We start from the raw sequence: 20181 nt of genomic DNA, 5'->3' as shown, positions 1-20181 counted from the left end.
GGAAAGGGCAGAGGTTCTTTCTGGGTCTTTTGTTTCCTAATAACCAGATTAAAAGTAATATCCCCAGAGACAAAACTTTGGTCCTTTTCAAAGCCTTCTGTTTGGCTGCCAGTGGTGTCTTAGGCATGTTCGTAACATTCCTTCACTTTAGCTCCTTCTGTCTGACTAGACCAATAACAAAGGGATTTGTAGCAACCAAGTCTTGGCTTCGACTCCCACTTCTGCCATTTTGCGAGCGATGTGACCTTTGGCAAGTTACTGAACTTCTCTGAGTCTGTTTACTGAGCTATAAAATGGAGGTGAACGTGAATATCATAAAACTGCTATCAGAATTTAATGAAAATGTATCTAAGTATTTTTTCTGTGTTAGAAGCTCAACAAATACTGACTCTGTACCCCGGTTTCTTAATTAAGAAAATATGACCATAATAAAAATATGTGCTGGGCTGGATCCTTCTAGGTGGCTGCCATTTCCAGCATGTACAAGGGCATTTGAAGGAGCTTTACTACTTCAGGATATCAGAGAGTGCCGGAGAAATAACCCAGACTTTTCCTACATGGCCTTAAAGGAATGAAATAGACAAAGTTTCCACCATTGTGGACTAAATGCATTAAGTCCAATAACTGCATAGAAATAACTATTGAAAAATAGCCATAACTATATTCTCAGCATAGTACTACTTGAGATACAATTTGTTAAGCCTGGGAAAAAAATTGTAATAATCAGCCCTCGATACTTCCATCTGAGATTCAGGAACCAAGGCCCAGATTCTTCTGCTCACCATTGAAATGATTGCACCTGTAATTTAACTGTTCAAATAACAAAACAGAGGAGATTGGCAGAACTGGACGCACCCTACCATGATGTTGTCTCTCTGAAAATAACTTTTCACTTCAACATAGTGCAGACTGAAGAGTATAGCTAGTGTTTTCATTTCCATTGTCTCTTTTTATTTTATATTTCTTATCTTACTAGTTGGTGCCAATGAACATCATGTTTTTGGTTGCTGACAGACAGCAGTTCCATGTGTATGGATTCCATCTTGTATTTCAGTTAACATTTTTAAGAGTTTAAAAACACATCCTTAATAGTGTGGAAAAAAATACAGAAAATGACTTCATTCAAATGAGTTTATCCTTACTGACTGGAACTCCTAATAACTCTAAACATGTCATTGTGTTCAAATATTTCAGGGGTTGCATAAGTTCTCCCTATTCCTATAGATTTAGGCAGATCTTATAACCAGATATTTTACCCTAGGCACAATCAATAGATAATAAATTTGGGAGACTTCATAGGATAGCAGTGAAAAGAAAGGAGTATAGGTCTTGAGGAATTGAAATCATTTAACTTATAATAGAATGACTTCAATAACAATTAATAGTGTTCAAACATAGGAGAGGATTTTATTTAGATGGTATTCACATCTAAAAGTGCTTTCTACTTTTATAGGATGAAGGGAATGATTCTGAACAACAGCAAATGAATTGGGGATTGATATGGAGGAGTTATTTTAAATGATCCATCATATAATTATACTCTCAGAGAATTATCTAGTCAAAAACAAAAAAAGTTTTTTATGTTGACAACATCCATCTTGACATTGCTTTACATGTAACCTATTTAGTATTCCTTATTTTAATTTATATTGTTTTCCTTTACCTGATGGCCTTTCCTGGCTCTCCTCCTCCCTGGCCAGCCTCTTTTTCTCCTCATGTGTCCTATCTGTGATTACTCACAGTTCCTGGCCTTTTGTGCTTTTTTAGAACTTTTACTTATTTTTTATAACCTTCTATTAATTAGTCTCTCTGTCCTTTCAGTTGTATAACATGTCCTCATGTATGACAACCTCCCTTCTAATCTTATGTTTAAAAAAAATGAAATTGAATATATCCTATAATCACTTCACCTTCACTAAGGTTTTGTTTAAAAATTTTATTTTTTATTATTTATTTATTTATTTACTTATTTATTTTTAGAGAGAGGGCAAAGGAGGGAGAAAGAGAGGGAGAGAAACATCAATGCGTGATTACCTCCTGCACGCCTCCCACTGGGGACCTGGCCCACAGCCTAGTCATATACCCTGACTGGGAATCAAACTGGTGACCTTTTGGTTTGCAGGTTAGTGCTCAATCCACTGAGCCACACTAGCCAGGGTGTTCTTCACTAAGGGTTTTTATCATCTCCCTTGGGGAGGGAGGAAGACTCTCCTTCCCCAGTGTATTCATTAGTACTGTAAAATCAGCAATCTTTCAGGCTCCCAAAGTAGGAACTCTCAAGTCATCTTTCAATAGCATCACCTTGCTGCCAGTAGAAATGGAAATCTTTCATGGGATCAGAGCAAAGCATTTCACCAATCCACATGGAAGATTGTGGTGTGGCAAGATTTATTTGGGTGGAAGGTTGCCCCTGTGTCCCATCTCCATCTGTACTGCCATGGAAAAAGTCCAACCGTGTCTTTAAAGACTAAGGCAACAGCCAGAGTTTAGAGTTTCTGTGCCATATTCAAGCTTAATTCAGTCCAGCCCTTCTTACCATCTGGCTAGCTTAGCTTGAGTTCTGGGCTGCAGTCAGTTCCTGTGATGCAGTATCCAGGATCCTACCTGAAGACTGAGCTTGCAGTCAACACAGCCATCAGCCACCCATGCAGCTACTGGGGCCACATATGGGTTATAGAGAGAGAACACACAAGCTCATGGGGTGAGCGTGGGTCAGAGATTGAGAAAGAGAGAGAGAGAGCTCTTCTTTGTTCCCTGGGATTATATTATCTTGAGTTTGGGAAAGACCAGGAGCTTTTTTCAAAATAACCAATCAACTTTCCAAGCTTTCATGGGCTTCTCATGGGTCCACCCTGACTTCTATGGCCAAGAACCACCTCCTGCACCATTTTGACTTCTACCGTGCATGTGCTTACTTCTACCAACAATTTCGTACTGGAGGCGGGAAGGGAGGAGTGTTCATTTATGGGGAGGGTGGCACTGCTGTGTTCCCCTGGGGTATGTGAAGCTGTAGCTTCCTGGCTAAGCAAATAGATGTATGCTCCCCAGTTTATTAATCTCAATGTCTTATTCCCTTTGCTTCCTTTCTTATTAATAATTGGCTAACAAGTCCTGCCATTTTTTCTTTAAGAAACCTTTCAGATCTTCCTTTCATTATCTTTCTCCCATTGCCACTTTTAATACCTTTTATCTAGACTAAATGCAGTTGTCTTCTATTTGGCCTACTTATTTCCATCTCCCTCCTTCCTAATTCTTCCAGCAACTATGGCTACAACTTTGTTTTTGTTACTCTACTGTTCAAAATCCTTCCATTTCCTTTAATATACTACATTGAGTTCAAATTATTTTGTCTGTCTTCCATTAGATTGTACTGGTAGCATTCAGACTCCATTAGAGCACTGAGCTGAGACCCAGGAGTTCCTATATCCTGTCCTGCCGAGCACCCCCTACACATGAGGTTCTCAAGGGAGATAGATACACAAAAAGAGCAATGGCAAATGAAAACATGAGTTATATATAATATTAGCAGGGTGTCTGAAACCTGCAGATTATTCTAGAAAACTGATGAGCATTTGGAGATTCGGGCCTAAACTCAGCTTCTCCATCCTGCAAAGGCCAGATATCACCATAAACAAATCACCAAGCCTGAGATAATAAGAACTCCTGGGAAGCTAAATGTTCTTTGGATTGAGCAAGATGGATAGAGACAGGACAGAGAGTCAGGCAATAAATAGGTGAGAATAAGTACCTGCTTTGGGAAAGGCTTATCCCTCAGTCTGATGGGCAAGAAAGCAGCAGAGGAGAGAGAGCCAGCTGACCCAAGAAGGCCTTAATTCTTACACTGGTCTAGTTTCAAGGGTAGATGAGCAGAAAAGAGCATCTCTCCCTGTGAGTGACCTTTTGGCATGCGTAACTAAACAGCTGCCTGGTCCAGGTCAAGGCATCTCTTCCAACTGGATTAGCAGCCCCTCCTGCCCATTCACTACAGTTTACAAGGCTCTTTGGAAGGAGAAACCCTGGCAGTCTTATCTGTCACTGCTCTCGGTCTTTTGTTCTCCACTGCCCTGCACACTCTCCATGCACAGTTCCACTTCCTGGCCTGTAGCATTTCCTTCATCTCATCTTTCCTTTGTCCAAATCTTTACATTCTTTCAAGGCCAGTTTGTGATTGGCCTCTTCATTAAAATGAACTATTGCTTATGAATTCCTCTGAACTGCCATAATTTTTATAATTTTTTCTGCCAACTTTGACACTTAACTGTGTTCTAATTGTTTTATGTATATTAGTAAACTCCTTGAGTGCATAAACTGTATCTTTCTTTTCTTTCAAGCAAAGCTCATAATATAGCACCTATTACATTGTAGAAACAGAGCTAGAAAAGACAATAAAGAACAATTATCAAGAATTATTGGTTCATGAAATAGTATATTTTTGATTCTTAAGTTATGTGTATATGATAGTGTTAAATAAAATTATAATGGAAGTATGTTGCCTGGTCTGCCATCTTTACATATTGGATCCCAGATAGGAATAATATTCAAAATATTCAGCAGTCATTATTGAACAGGCACTGATCAATCAGAATGGATTCTGTCTGGCACAGTACCAAATAAATATTAATTAATTGAAAGTATGAACTCCAGCTAGTTCAGAACCAAAACTAACTAAAAGTTTAATCCCTGCTTTCCCAAAGACTAATAGTTGATCTCTAGCCATATCTTATATATCTTTACTGTATTTTTATTAGGTCTTCCTATAAAGCCAATAAAAGCCAATCAAGCTGATTTAATACTTAATCTGACCACACTTTCTTTTCCCCTTCCTGCTAACATAGCTCTCCTATTTGTATGTACTACAGTGTGATTGCTTATTTTGCACACTATTTTGAACTTTCTTTGACCTGTAAACATCATATTTGCAATGCCGCCTTCCACAGTATGTAATAAGCATCTCCGTTGGCTACTTCCAATAACCATGAGGTGGATGCAGTCACAAGCATCACTAACTAATAGCCCTGTCTGTGCCTTTCGTGATAGGATGAAGTCCTTTTAGATCACTTCTTATGAAGAACTTACTTTGGGCCTAGATGTTTTTATATTACATGTACTTTTATAAACACATGTTACTTGCATGTGTTCTGAAGTACTTGCGTTCAGAGGTAACCAGTTGAAACTATAAATAAAACCGTTTGACAATAGAACTAGCCATCCACACCTCTCACATTAACAAGGTAATTTAGGTGCTTTGTTGCATCAAGTCAGCCACACGTTAATGTTGCTACGAAACCCGATGATGCCACACTGTCATATAACTGCAATATAAAAAACAAACAATGTTGTTGTTTTAACTTGTCAATTTACTTGTTTTTGTTGTTGTTTATTTTTGGATAGGTTCTGTATTTTACCTGTCAAGTGGTGAAAACTAGTATTTCCAAACTAAACTCCCACATATTATGGGGATAAGTGTGTGTGTGCTTTTAAAGATAATAGATTCATCTCCATCCAAAAGTAAAAGCGATGTAATTTTTTAAAAGACAGAAGGATAGCCGTGCTAAGCACTAACACCTTCAGAAGCTATTGTCACCATGTAACAGAGGGGCTGTCTTGCAGATGGAGAGAGTAATGTTAAGATTCCCACCAGAGCTTGTCCTTCTATGCCTTTTCTCCCTGTGCAAAGGAATCTGTCAGATCTCATTCCTGGCTTTAAAGAAATGCTGAAAGAATGTCACTTCAGTCTGGCTACACTTAGGCATTATGTGGAAGGTTGCAGATGCCTTCAAGAAAAAGGGACATATTCTGGAAAATGTAATTTAATTTAAGGATTATCAAAAGGAAGGTTTTTTTGGCTTTCTATGACTGGGTTGAAAGTTCACTTTTTTTTTCACTGTAATGGTTTCTCATATTTGTATTGTACTTTTTCCTTCTCACTTTAAAATCTTCATTGATTTCATTATATTCTATATTTTGTTTGTTTGTTTTTTAATTTTATTGTTCAAACATTCTATATTTTATTTAAAGTTATCTTACTATATTTGTAGACAAAAACAATACTGTTATTTTGAGTTTTCTGACCACTAGGACCTGTAAGTTATGTTTGGTTATTTTTCTAGTAGCATGATGAATTATTTTTCACTCTGTGAACTATAGGCAACATGGCATGATTATTTATCTCAATAATAATTGTGAACATTGGAGTATAGTACACTTTCATTTAATCATTTGTGAATGTCCAGGATTCTCCAAACCCTGTAATTTATTTTATGCTCATCATCAGCCTATGGAAGCTAAGTGTCTCAGCAGTGAAGTCTTCCCTGACCCCTAACAGAGTTAGGTGCTCTGCCTTTCTGTTCCCAGAACAAATTGCATACTGTACTGACATTGTGCTGGGGATGGCATCACAGTCTTATGTCATAATTATCTCTTTGTTCTCAGGATCTAGCTCAACAAACACTTGTTGAAAGGATGCATGCACAGATGAATATGCGTGTTGCACTTTGGCTTCATTTAAAGGCTATTTATTCCATGTGGCTACTACTCAGTTCCCACCCACTACTCTGAAGGTAAGTTCAGCCACATGGTTGGGAAATGCAGGAGCTACTTAAAGAATATCTTTATTAACTGCAATTAAAATTAAAAATTGCATTTTTCAAACAACACTTGTAGAATAGAGGCCTAAGGATCAAACAGGGTCTATTCTGGTATATATATGGCTACAGGATAATATAGAGGAGATATTAAAGTGTTGGGTCAGGTCAAAGAAAAAACTTTAAATGCTATTTTGAGCAAAGCTTTGAAAATATTTAAGGGAAAAGAGTGACATTGCCTGGAGAAGAAAAAAAGAGAATCATAGTCAAAATGAATGCCAAATGGAATCTAGTTTCTAATGAGAAGGTGGTATTGAAGAAAAGGAACAAAATTTTATTTTTTATCTTGATAAAGCATTAGAGGAATACACTGCATAAAATCTTGAAATAGATTGTGTTCCTTGGTCTAGAGGAAAAAATAACTATGATATTTAAGAAGTTTTTATTTTAGTATTTGTGTTCTTTCTTTCATCCTGAATTTAAAAATGAGGCTTGAGCCATATGAGTGAGAAGTCAATATGGACTATAAAAAAGGTTATTAAAAATTATAAATTGTGGTATCACATTTAGAGTATTTTGCTGGTATGATTCTCTTATGAATTTAGAGACAATATGGAAGGATCCTTCTAGAGTTAATTTACACCTGTAATATTCCCAGGTACTATGGTCTCTCTGAGGGTTTATGAAGATTAATGAGGTGTTTACAAAATGCCTGAGATGTCTAGATGAAATGTGATACATAGTTAGAGTATTATTATCATTTGGTGGGACCAACTACTGAATAAAGTATCTCTCTTAGTTATTAAAGGTAATAAGTTCAAATCTCTTCAGATGTCTCTCGTCATTAGAAAGTTTTCCTATCTTTTTCTTATCAGGTCAAGTAGAAATCTTACTTTTGGCACTTAATTATTCATATCGAGGTAAAATTCCCCAAGACTCAAAATTTTTAAAGGCATATCCCTTATTCGAGGATGAAATTTTCATTTCCTAATTATTTGTAAACAAGGGCAAATTTTTGCATGGTTCTTCCATGTTAGTTCTCCACTTTTAGACATATAAATGTGGAAGTTATCTAGTGTCAGATTCCTGGAAGTTTTCTTGGTAAGATATCTCTACAAAGTCTGGCAAGAAATCAAAGATATATTTATACAATTAGGAAGTAAAGAAAATCTTGCATAAAAGGCTATGCATTAATGGTTCTTAAAAATCATTTAGAAAGCATTTTTTAATTTTCTAAATTAAATGTGGATTAAATGTATTCTGAGTAAATATTAGAATAAAAAGTTTTGGATAAAAGACTTAAATATAAGTCATGACACCACAAAAGTCCTAGAGGAGAACATCAGCAGGAAAATCTCAGACATCCCACGCAGCAACATCTTCACCAATTAGCCCCCTAAAGCAAGGGACATAAAGGACAGAATAAACAAATGGGACCTCATCAAATTAAAAAGCTTCTGCATGACTAAAGAAAACAGCATTAAAATTAAAAGAGAACCAACTACATGGGAAAACATATTTGCCAATGATACCTCAGACAAGGGTTTGATCTCCAAAATATATAAAGAACTCACACGACTGCACTCTAGGAAGACAAATGACCCAATTAAAAAATGGGCAAAGCACTTGAACAGACACTTCTCCAAGGAGGACATACAGAGGGACCAGAGACATATGAAAAGATGCTCAGCATCACTAGCCATCAAAGAGATGCAAATTAAAACCACAGTGAGATACCACTTCACACCAGTGAGAATGGCCATCATAAACAAATCAACAAACAAGTGTTGGAGAGGATGTGGAGAAAAGGGAACTCTAGTGCACTGTTGGTGGGAATGCACACTGGTGTGGCCACTGTGGAAAACAGTATGGAATTTCCTCAGAAAACTAAAAATGGAACTGCCCTTTGACCCAGCAATTCCACTGATGGGATTATATCCTAAGAACCCTGAAACACCAATCCAAAAGAACCTATGCACCCCAATGTTCATAGCAGCACAATTTACAATAGTCAAGTGCTGGAAGCAACCTAAGTGCCCATCAGTAAATGAATGGATCAAAGAACTATGGTACATTTCCACAATGGAATTCTACACAGCAGAGAGAAAGAAGGAGCTCCTACCCTTTGTGACAGCATGGATGGAACTGAAGAACATTATGTTAAGTGAAATAAGCCAGGCAACTGGGGACAAATACCATATGATTTCACCTTTAACTGGAACCTAATCAACAAAAGAAAAAAACAAGAAAAATATAACCAGAGACATTAAAATTAAGAACAATCTGACAGTAGCCAGAGAGGAGGTAGGAGGGGGTAATGGGGATAAGAGGGGAAGGGTTTTCAGGAACAACTAAAGGACACATGGACAAAACCAAGGGGGGGTGGAAGCAAGGAAGGGAGGTGGGTTTGGCTGGGGTGGCGAGGGAGGGGTAGGGGGTAAATGCAGACAACTGTAATTGAACAACAATAAAATATTTTTTCAAAGAAGAAAGCTTTATACAATGCATTATCTTATTTTTAATTAATTTATTTATTTTTATTCAGTTATAATTGTCTGCATTTTCTCCCCTTCCCTCCACCCCACCCCAGCCAGTCCCACCTCCCTCCCCCACCTCTACCCTCCCCCTTGATTTTGTCCTTGTGTCCTTTATAGTAGCTCCTATAGACCCCTCTCCCCACTATCCCCTCCCCACTCCCCTGTGGCTATTGCTTTTTGCAGCACTTTGCAGATGAAAAATTTTGATATCACTTTTCAAATAGGAAGTTTTAAGGAGCTCTAATTATCTAAATCTTTAATGAAATGAAAATGGTACACGTGTATATAAACTTATTGCCTCTAGAATATTCAGTTATAAATAGTCTTTGTAATACAGTCATTAGTTATGTTATACAAAACCCCCAAGCTAGTGAACACCAAGGAAAGTGCAAGGGCCCTTTGCAGTAGTTCTCATGACTCAGCCCTGTATTACCTTTTAAATATGCATGGCATCCCTTCTCTTTCAGTCACTGTAAACTCGGTTCAAACTGTTTTAATCCATATTTTAGGTCACTTTAACTTAAAATTTCTGTTTGTTTTTCTGTAATTCAAGGGCATTTCTTCTTCCTCTGACTTCCTAGTTTACATTCTTACTCCATCCTGCGACAAAAGTTTACCTAGGTACTTCCATTAAATATGTAAAGTTTATGTCCAATAATTTGGAGAAATCAAATCTATACTTGTGGCTATATTAATGATCAAGGAGGAACTATTAATTACAGAGAAATTATGCAGTGACATCTTCAAAAGATAGTCAACATGAGAAACAGTTGTCATAAAGAGAATTAAGTTCAACTCGAACTAAAAGATCTTCAAGAGGAGGTAGGGGGAAAATCCTTAATGCCAACAAAGACCTCTAGATAATACTGGATTTCAGATTAGCTCAGTGTTTCCAGTTCTGCAGGAGAGCAAAGAAAGCGGTGTGATTATGGGCACTGTGCTCAGAGGCAAGCTGTACCTCTGTGCTGCATCGGGAAGGATAAAATCTCCATAAAATCCTAGTGAAACCGCATACGGAATGTATTTGGGGCATCCCATTAAAGAAAAAAAAATGAAGTCATCTGGGTAGGAGATGGGGCAAGAAGGACTGAGGTATGCAGAAATGATTTCCAAGAGGAAATGATTTAATATATTGTGGGCTTCGACTTCTGGGAATTTCTTTTCATAAATCAGTAGTCAAGACATGAATAACTGTAAGGATGGGCGGGTGTTAAAATGTTATATAGAAAATATATAAAGTGAAAGGAATGACTCAGGGTTCTTCCAGAAACATTAATGAGTATCACTAGGTAACAATTTTGCTGCAATCCTCTACAGATCATGTTGACGTCCTGAGGCCAGCGCACCCAGAAACAAAGAAAAGGGTCCTCTGAAGGAATTGAAATGGTTTCTGAAATGGATTGCCTGAGGTCAGGGGCTAAAAAACAAGAACCAGAAGATAATGCAGTTGTTGTAAAGGAACTCTCCTCCTGAGATAGGGAGGAAAAAAAAGAGAACAAGGTAAAATAAATGAAAATTAGAATCTGAATTTTTATTACGATGAGTGAGTCAAGGAACCATTGTACAAAATACTTCATGTATCCTAAATTCAGAGGAAGAATACTCTATATAAGTAAAATATTCAAATTACTTATGTTATTTAAATATTTTGAATAAAAAATTCTTCTTAAAATATTTTTCAGTTTACCCTCACATTTAAAAAAAGAATATGTTTACTTGTTCTTAAAGATTTTATTTGTCCTTAATGAATATTAATTAATTTACCCTAAAGTAGTAATACTCCCAAAGGCTATTGAGGTTAATAGGACCATTTACCACTGCTTGGATTTCCGAGTATTTGCACTTGGCTTATGCAGTCCTTATGTCTCTTCCCTGTGTGCTAGTCCAATTGCGCTCACTTATGGGCATTATCCACATGCTCAAGTGCAGTGACTCCCTCCCTGCCTTTTCTGGTTTGTTGCCTTCTAATTATGGGCAGAAAAAAAAAAACAGACAAGGAGGCTGGTGTAAACCATAACTAAAGTACAGTGCGTTTTGAGGAGACATTTCAGAAACCATATGAAGATTGTGTGAACTTAAGCATGTGGCTTCTTTAGGAACAAGACTGGCTGCTCAGTAGCTGTATTCTGCAGAGGAAGGTGGGAAGGGGCTTGCTTGGAGGCTCCTGACTGAATTCTGGATGGTAAACCTGTGGCGGGACTCATTGCTGTATGGCAGCTAGCTTGTTTGAAATTGGCAGCGTCTTTCTCTCTCTCTCCCTCTCTCAGTCAAATCAATAAACATACCCTGGTCAAGGATTAAAAGAAAAAAAAAAAGAAATTGGCAGCGTCTTCATGATAGAAAATATGAAAGGGAAGAGTACAGCCTGTCCCAGAAGCCAACCCTGTGAAACTGAGCTTTGTAACTGAAATCTTATTATCTGTTCTATGTTACTTGTGAATAAACACTATCAGTAATTAACTGCAGGAACATATCCTTTCTTTATATTGATAGGTTGTGTGTCAAAGACACCTTCTCCTCATGGGTAGTGCAGTATACATGCATGGTCATAGTTATATTTGTAGCAAAATCTTCACTGTGAAGAATTCACAGCTAAGCTAATAACTCTCTTCTTTCAGTTGTTTCATAAGGTTTTGAGAGAAGTGGTGCAAGAAGTGTTGCCTTAAGTGTGTCACCTCTGTGGCGTTTTGTCCAAGAAAGGCTCTAGGACATTCCTCCCATCAGTCATCCAATGGCCTTATCAAGTGGCTTGGCACCAACTAAAATTCAACAAGAATAATATTCTTCCCAAAAAGATATGGATTGGGCTACTATCAGGTTGCTAAGGTGAAAAGAATGCATAGAAAAAATTGTAAAATAGAAGAGACAATGATGTTCCATAAGACAGGTGAAGTTGCAGTTCCATGAGAAACCAGAACCTAACAGGGAGACGAGTTCCATGGCACGGTGGATTAAGGCGTTCCCTTTATCGCTTGCATTTATGTTCTAAGGATAACACATTTAAATTGTTTGGAAGTACCACCAGTCAATAAATGCATTCTAATTATAGAAGAAGTGAGAAAGCACATACGAAAAAAAATAACTGTTACACTGTTTGAATGCTAGAGGGAGATTCCTGAACAACTTTTCCTGAGGTTCTTAAAGCCACTTAAATTCAGAACAAGAGTTTAGTTCCAATACCTATGAGACATTTTTCTGAAGTTATGTTTCTTATAATGCCCCTCTGTCTTTACATCAATTCCCATTTCTTGAACCTCAGTTGCATATAACCCAAAGAGCCTACTTAAGAAGATGTTATATTTTTCAAATCACTCCAACATCTGCAAAGTCTCACAACGACTCTTTGAAGTAGGTTGGATCCCATTTCATGGTTATGGAAACTCAGAGAATGTTAGGGGCCTTCCAGGGCCTTTGGCTCTAACTTAATATTTCTCAAGCGTACAGATAAGCAACTGCCTAATCTGTTATATTTCTGACAAGGTCCTTTACCCTCCCAGAAAAATCCAGCCCTATCATTTCTTCTCAAAGGTGTTTCCCGTTCCTAAGAAACAGTTTACATAAATATTCAATATGAGAAACTAGTACCCTTGGCTATTTATGGAGCTTCTACGACTTACTTGTCTTTTCCTTTCCTGGTTTGCTATACTGATGTCGTGTTTAGGGGGTGATACCTACCCAGGTCATACTGACACTAAATAAGGGCACTAAATTTAACCTAATGGTACTCAATCTTTTTCCAAGTCGCCAACGCTCTCCTGTGTAACCGCCAAGCCACTGACGTTCTGATCGGTGCTGAAGTAGCTGGCATCGAGGCCCCTAATATCTATCAACTCACTCTCTTTAATTTTTCTTTATGCTCTCTTAGCATATTTTCTGCCCTAAAATTTAGAAATGATATAGTCAAAATCACCACTATCCCCATGTGACCCTCTACCCCGCTGCCCCACACAGACACAAATAAGCTTGCCTATTGACCTGGAACCAATTTTGTAGACTCTCTTTTCCCTTGGTCAGGACATGCGTTCTTGCAGTCCCATCTCTGGCCTCCTGACTCCCTCCCTTGTAAATGGGTCTGTGGAGGACCCAGACTCCCAGACCTGCAAAGTGCCCAGACATGGCTGAACCTGACAGTGCATGCAGATGCTGAACATACTGCACTACTAATTAGTAGGGGCACATCCTTCTGTTGTGTCCTCATAGCCTCTTTTGCAGATTATTGCTGATGCTTTAAATAACTTACCTTTTATTTCTAAATAAACATAATATTATATTTTAAGCATATTATCTTGAGAACCTTCAACGTTAAAATATATTACTTATGAGAATGGCACTTTACTTCTGAGGTCTTCCTCCCAAAATTCCATAACCCCAGTCTCACTGTGAGAAAAACAGCAAACAAACTCAACTCGAAGAACAATTTATGAAATACCTGACTAGTGTTCCTCAAAACTGTCAAGTTCATCAAAAAACAAGGGCAGTCTGAGAAACTGTTAAAGGAGACTATAGTGGCATGATGACTAAATGTAATGTGGGAACCTGGGAGGGACCTGCAATAGGAAAAGAACAATAGGCAAAACTAAGGAAGTACAATTAAAATGCGAACTTTACTTAAAACAATGTACTGATGTTGGCCCACTGGCTGTGAGAGATATAGCTTCATAAAGTAAGGTGTTAACAATAAGGAAAACTGAGTGTGGTTTACACAAGAATTCTGTGTACTATCTATGCAATTTTTCTATAAACCTAAAGTCACTGTAAAATAGTTTATTAAATATGTATTACATATATACATATTTATTTACATTGTATACATTTATATGTATAAGTAAATGTATATATGCATTGTATTTTATATATAAAACATTTTATATACTTATATATAATATAACAACATATATATGCATATACATACACACTAAATCTTTTGTGTGTGTATTACATACTTTCAGTGATGTATATTATTGCTTATTTGGACAAAGATTTTTTAAAACATCCTGACTGGCAGGTTGAGTAATTATCTAAGGATAACAATCAAATTGTATAGGAGTACCCCACTCAGCTAACAAACTCGTTTGACCGTTTAACAATAGGCAATGATTGAAAAAGTCAACAAAAGTTTTAATACAATTTTTGCTGAAGCTAATGAGAATAAATTTGCATGTTCAAAATTGTGAGGACACATTCAAATTCTCCAGGATTGTTCCCCAAAGTTGCACAGCTTCTGGTGGCTGGAAAAGTGATGCCTAGATCATGATCACAGAAAAACATCTGAGAGCAAAGGAACAATTACCTCTAGGGGTAAAGAGCTTTTCAAAAAATCAGTGTTAATTCTTTCAGAGGTCCTAAGAAGCATTTGAAAGGAACCTTTTCATGTTGATAACTATTACATTTCAGCTCATTTCTCATGAAGTCTTCTGGTAGGCATGATCGCTAGCACTCGTTTATCTTCCCTTGTACTCTGTTGATTCCCAAACTGAGGGATGATTGAAGATCCTGAAGTGTGGTTGCAGAACAGCAGGTCTGGTTAAGTGGATTTGAGCAAGCTCCAGTGCAGCACTGATACGTAGCCTTCTTTTCATTATGTTCATATTTAGTTGCTAAATATCTTGGCATAAGGGATCATTTGACTGGCACCTGAGGAAGTATGATACCATCTTATTTCACATTTCTGTTTTCAGAAACCCCAAGTAAGGCAAGAATGTTTTTTGTATCTCCTTTTCTACCTCATATATTCTGGACCAATGGATGCTTCTTGAGTGCAACCGTAAACCATAGCTGCAAATTGAGTTGCAAACACATTTTGCTTAAGGCACAAACCATAAATTAAAGTAATGATCACTTCAAGATGAAACTTTTTCTGTGTGTCTTTTAAAATCAGAATGAAAGTAGGTCAATGAAATTTAGGGTATTTTAGAATATGAACAGTATTGTATTGTTTGCCCGTACCTAATTTACAATTACAGAGCTCCATGAATATTGAAATGATTCAGCTTCCCATTATAAATGTATGTGGCAGTTTGGTTGTTGATCAGTTTATGAAGTTAATGCAAATGGAACTGTCTTCCTGTCAGCTTTTGAAATCTATAATGCAGTCATGTTGTATATTCAGGGACAGGCCATTGACAGTCAATTAACAAGTTTGATTGGTATGTCAACTTATTCTTTTGAATTGTTAATAGTATGTTAATAGCATTCATTTCTTTGTGCAGTCCCATTTGCAGCTTCACAGCTACAGCTATTTTTTATAATTCCGAGTAACCTAAAATAGTGCCTTAATAATAGATTATTAAACACCTGTCTAGTGTAGCTCAGGGAGGTTTTCCTAGACTGGGAGTTTGCAGTGGATCCCTTTGATATTCAAATCAACAAATGATAGCCTTTTTATTCAAAACGTAAATCCTTTTGATGGTTAGCTTGTTAAGAAATATTCAGCTCTAGTCTGACCTGATCTGGTTTCCCATGGAAAAGATCTGATGCCCTTTGAAGGTTCATAAATGGAATGCCAATGACAATTTGTTGTTGCCGTTCTGCCCTTCAGCCCTCAGATGTTGCTGGTTGAAGTGGCGCTTTAGCTTCACCAAATAATCCTTGCAGATAAATGATCTATGGATTGATCAGATAGTTTCAAAGCAAAGAGGGCTGTTCTGTGGTCTGGATTTTTAGGCTTGGAGGGGTGCTTAAAAAGATTCATCAAAGGTGACAGATGAATCTTAAGGCATAGAATGATGGGAGAAAGCAGAAATGTGGGAATATTTTTAAGTGACTAGCGTTATTACTTAGAGTTTCGAAAACCTTCAAATGTCGATCAAATCTCTTCCCCACAGCAGATTTATTTCTACTTTGGTTTTTGTTATGGTTGTTTTGTCTGTGTGCACAGGTTTACTCTCACTTTTCTGGGGAAGTTGATAAGACATTAAACATATTATTCCCGAATGGTGCTGTGGAATAAGGTTGCGAGTTCATTTGCACAGCCATGTTTTATTCATACCGTTCCTGTACACCAGAATATAAGGATCTGCCATTTCTCCAGCCTCAGAAAAAATTGTCTTTACCAAGGAAGCAGTAAAAATTTTATTCCCTTTACCTCCTGTTCTTCACTTCTCTTGATGATGCTTTCTTTTCACAACCTACTATTTATGTTTAATTTCATTGGCAGAAGTTTTCTTATAATGTGGCAAAAAAAATTCCCACCAATGTAATTTAAATATTTATTTAATATTTTTCTGTTCTATGCTTCAGTGAATTTGAAAGAGCAATTTGCCTGTATTTGAATTAGATGGTACTTGAGAGATTGCTACTCAAATATCCTTAATATACCAATAAGGAAACTGAGGTGTGTAGTGAGACCACACAGCTAGTTGGCGCAAAACCAGGTCTTGTTATTCCTGACTCTGCACACGCCCTGCTTGCTGCCTTTAGAAACGTGTAGAAGCTCAACTGAAGGATGATACAATTGTCATGTGCATTTCTCAATTAGACATCGAAAGTTGAAGTCTTCTAGCTATAACATAAAAACCTCTATACTATAGTTTACAATTAAGAACTATATTTGACACCAGTGAAAAAAATTTACAGAGTATGTATTTTAATATGTAATTGAAGTACCTGTATATCAAAAGAGGTTAAGGGGGAAAGGAAATTAACTACTGTCTTTGCAGGACCCCAGAACTTATGACCTATCTCAGGATTGGGGAAAGAGAGAAAAAGAAAGAGGCATGTAAGTGTTAACTGATAACAGATTTTATTCTGTCACCTTAAATAACCTTCCACCAGTGCTTTTCAAAGTGTGTTTCATGGATCACTAGTTCCACAAGATGCTTGGCCACCAAAAAGATTCCGTGTCTAGAGAGCCAGGGCATGTTTGCCCTTAATGGAGCTTCCCATGTCCCAATACCTGTTGGCAGAATAAAGATGTTGTAAAGTCTTGTAATAAACTTTTTATGTCTGTTTCACCCTAGATTTCCAAAAATAATTTCAACACAAAAACTTTATTTGTTTTTATGTATGTTTCTCTTGAAACCATTGAACATCTGTCATGGAAATTCGGGGGATGATTGAACAACTGTGGGCAAATTAGCTGATTTCTCTATAGCTCAATTTCCCCTCTATAAATGTTATAATAGTACCTATTGGTTTGAGAATTAAATGAGCTACTATATGTAAAGTACTTAGAACAGTGTCAGTCACATTGCATTGTGTATTTGCTATGGGTATTATTTATTTATTTTCCCTTTGTATTGATTTTATTGGGGAGGCACTGGTTAACAAAATTATACAGGTTTCAGGTGCACAGTTCTACAACACATCACCTGTACACTGTATTGTATGTTCACCACCCCAGTCAAGTCTCCATCCATCACCATTTATCCCTCCATACCCTCTTCTACATCCTTGGTATTAGTTATTAACAGTAATATTGTTTGTGTTATAACTGAAATAAATGAGTGCCATAGTTTTATTTGCTTCAGTTTACTGAATGTGCATATGTAGTAAACTGTGAACAAGGCATTGAGTTGAAGCTACAGATTTTATGAGTCGATAGAATAAGGTAGAAATAAGGTAAAGCAGATGTATAAACTGGTAAGTTACAAAGCAGAATAGGTGGTTGAGGCACACTGGCAGGGTAGATTGGAGCTAAAGGATAAAGGACCTTGTATCCAAGCTTAAAAGTTTGAGTTTCGGCGCTGGCTGGTGTGGGTCAGTGGATTGAGTGCTGGCCTACAAACTAAAGGGTTGCCAGTTCAATTCCCTGTCAGGACACATGCCTGGATTGTGGACCAGGTCCCCTGTGGGGGGCATGTGAGGGGCAACCACACATTGATGTGTCTCTCCCTGACTTTCTCCCTCCCTTCCCCTCTGTCTAAATATACATAAAATCTTTTTTTTTTTTAAGTTTGAGTTTCATCCTGCGGGCAACAAAGTGAGTAGAGAATTTTTATGCATGAGAATGAGGTGGTCAGCCTTGCTTTTTTAGAAAGAAAGACTTGATAGCTGGGGCTGGAAAAACAAGAGAGAAAGGCGGCATGAAAACATGGCAAGAGTAGGGACTGGGCCAATCAGACTGGCAAGGACATGTGTAGCTTAAAGTGACATTTCTGAGATAGAATTGACAAGAATCCATTGATCAATTAGTTGGAGGGGGAGGAATAGAAAAATGGAGAAACCAAGGACAAAATTGTTCTGTCCAGTTTGGGAAGTTATGTGAATGGTGATTTGATAAATAAAGACACGGAGTATTTCAAAAAGGAACTTCCATGGGTCCACAGCCTGCCATCAGTTTTGTCACAGTGACCTTCTCAAGGTCGAGTAACCGAACATATGTGTGGATTGCTTGGTGCAACTCGGGGGGTAACACAAATCAAAAGTGACTAACTCACTAAGAAACATACTGGAAGCATGTGGGAATATAAATTTAAAAATGAAATGTAAAATTACATATACAAAGTTTAAAATCAGTAAAATTAGCACCAATCTGCATGCTCGCAAAGTTTTATGCATAGCTCTGCTGAAGCATTTCTGATATCTTTATCGTATTTATTACTTCAATACCTTCCTCCACTCTCATGTTCTACTTTCTCATTCTAAGATTCTTGGACCCTGGATCTTGTTTGTCTTTGGATTTCCAGATCCATCCACACACGATACATACTGAATACTTAATGAGTGGTTTAGGTATATAATACTTGACACACCATCACTCTAATTTCATTCTAAAAATAGAAATTCAAAACATATTCAGCAATGATAGGTATAAAATATCACATAAGAACTTTTGCATCGTGTGTTTTGTACCTTCAAAACCTTGAGATTTTATTGGCCCGCAACACAAAATTGAACTGCTATGTTGCATGAATTTCCGGGGCGGGGGGTGGGAAGCCCAAACTCTCAGTTTGATGTTTATCAAATGGCAGCTGCTCTGATTTTTAAGGCACATTACAGTGAGGATATTTTAAGTTATCAGTGTTAACAGTAAGCCTTTCCTCTCTGCTGTGGGACTTCTTGTTGGCATGGTCTTTTGTTTGCAGACACAGAACTCTGTAGTCTTCTGGAGATGTTAAGCCATTAGGTTATATTTGATACGATTTTATCAGAAGTTGGTTGACTGGTCTTCCTATTACCTCATGTGGTGCTTGTAAGTATTTTCATGGACTTTACGTTGTGCCAGCTTTCACCATTCCCTGACACACTGCACACACTTACATGACGGTAGGAAAGACATTACCAGCTCCAAATTCAAAACTAATATGCTATTTTTAAAGTGGCTTTTAATGCTCAGGTGGGAATACCATATTCCTTTCTATTCTCTACTCTATTCAAGCAATGCCAAGATTCTAAATCTGTCCTGCAAAGATACAAGAAATGAAAAATAACTGATATAGCCTATGGAAGGTTTTTAAAGTTTCAATAATTATTCATCCCACCATAAAGAATTTTACCTAAAAATTTTATCCATGCTTTTTTTACCCCCAAGAATGTCAATTTATACCGTGTATCTTTTTAAGTATGTCTGAGGTTTCTTTTTTGTGAGGAGAAAGGAAGTTATGCTTTGAAAAGGGAATGTAATGAAAGTTCTCTCATTCCCACACCTGTTTTAAGCTAAACACCCATTGTTTTCCACTGTCGTTATTTTTCTGTAATCGCAAGTCTTTCCTAATCCCCTGTAAAATGCCAGTTTTTCTCCAGGTTGTGAAGTAATTATATCCACAGGAATAAATATGTTTCATAAGAGGCTGCTTTCTGAAAGGACAAGTCCAGGGACAGAAGTCCCTGAAAGTACATGAGCCATCCTGTTGCTCCGCAAAAGGTGCACATACCTCATTTCTTCAGCCGTATAGACCACTTCTTCCTCATTTAATGGCAAAATATTTCAGACATCTAGGATTTTGTAATGTAATTCTACAGTTTTCTTCAGTCCTGTAAGCACTGTATCTTTAGCCATTGTTAATTCTGATACTTTAGACATGTTTTTATTAAAGATATTAAAGCAAGAAAGACAAACTATAATGCATAAAACTTTAAGTATTATTTGCCCTTTAATTATATAATCATTACTGGGAATT

Source organism: Desmodus rotundus, chromosome 7, assembly GCF_022682495.2.
Source record: "Desmodus rotundus isolate HL8 chromosome 7, HLdesRot8A.1, whole genome shotgun sequence".
Lineage (NCBI taxonomy): Eukaryota > Metazoa > Chordata > Mammalia > Chiroptera > Phyllostomidae > Desmodus > Desmodus rotundus.
The sequence above is the reverse complement of the archived record's forward strand: the minus strand, read 5'-3'. Positions refer to the sequence as shown.